We start from the raw sequence: 668 nt of genomic DNA on the forward strand, positions 1-668 counted from the left end.
ATTTGCCATGAAGTGATGGGACCAGATGCCATGATCTTCGTTTTCTGAATGTTGAGCTTTAAGTCAACTTTTTCACTCTCCACTTTCACTTTCACCAGGAGGCTTTTGAGTTCCTCTTCACTTTCTGCCATAAGGGTGGTGTCATCTGCATATCTGAGGTGATTGATATTTCTCCCAGCAATCTTGATTCCAGCTTGTGTTTCTTCCAGTCCAGCATTTCTCATGATGTACTCTGCATATAAGTTAAATAAGCAGGGTGACAATATACAGCCTTGACGAACTCCTTTTCCTATCTGGAACCAGTCTGTTGTTCCATGTCCAGCTCTAACTGTTGCTTCCTGACCTGCATACAAATTTCTCAAGAGGCAGATCAGGTGGTCTGGGATTCCCATCTCTTTCAGAATTTTCCACAATTTATTGTGATCCACACAGTCAAAGGCTTTGGCATAGTCAATAAAGCAGAAATAGATGTTTTCCTGGAACTCTCTTGCTTTTTCTATGATCCAGTGGATGTTGGCAATTTGATCTCTGGTTCCTCTGCCTTTTCTAAAACCAGCTTGAACATCTGGAAGTTCACGGTTCACATATTGCTGAAGCCTGGCTTGGAGAATTTTGAGCATTACTTTACTAGCGTGTGAGATGAGTGCAATTGTGCAGTAGTTTGAGCA

This window comes from Bison bison, unplaced genomic scaffold (genome assembly GCF_000754665.1).
Source record: "Bison bison bison isolate TAMUID 2011002044 unplaced genomic scaffold, Bison_UMD1.0 scf7180017864148, whole genome shotgun sequence".
In the NCBI taxonomy this organism is placed as follows: domain Eukaryota; kingdom Metazoa; phylum Chordata; class Mammalia; order Artiodactyla; family Bovidae; genus Bison; species Bison bison.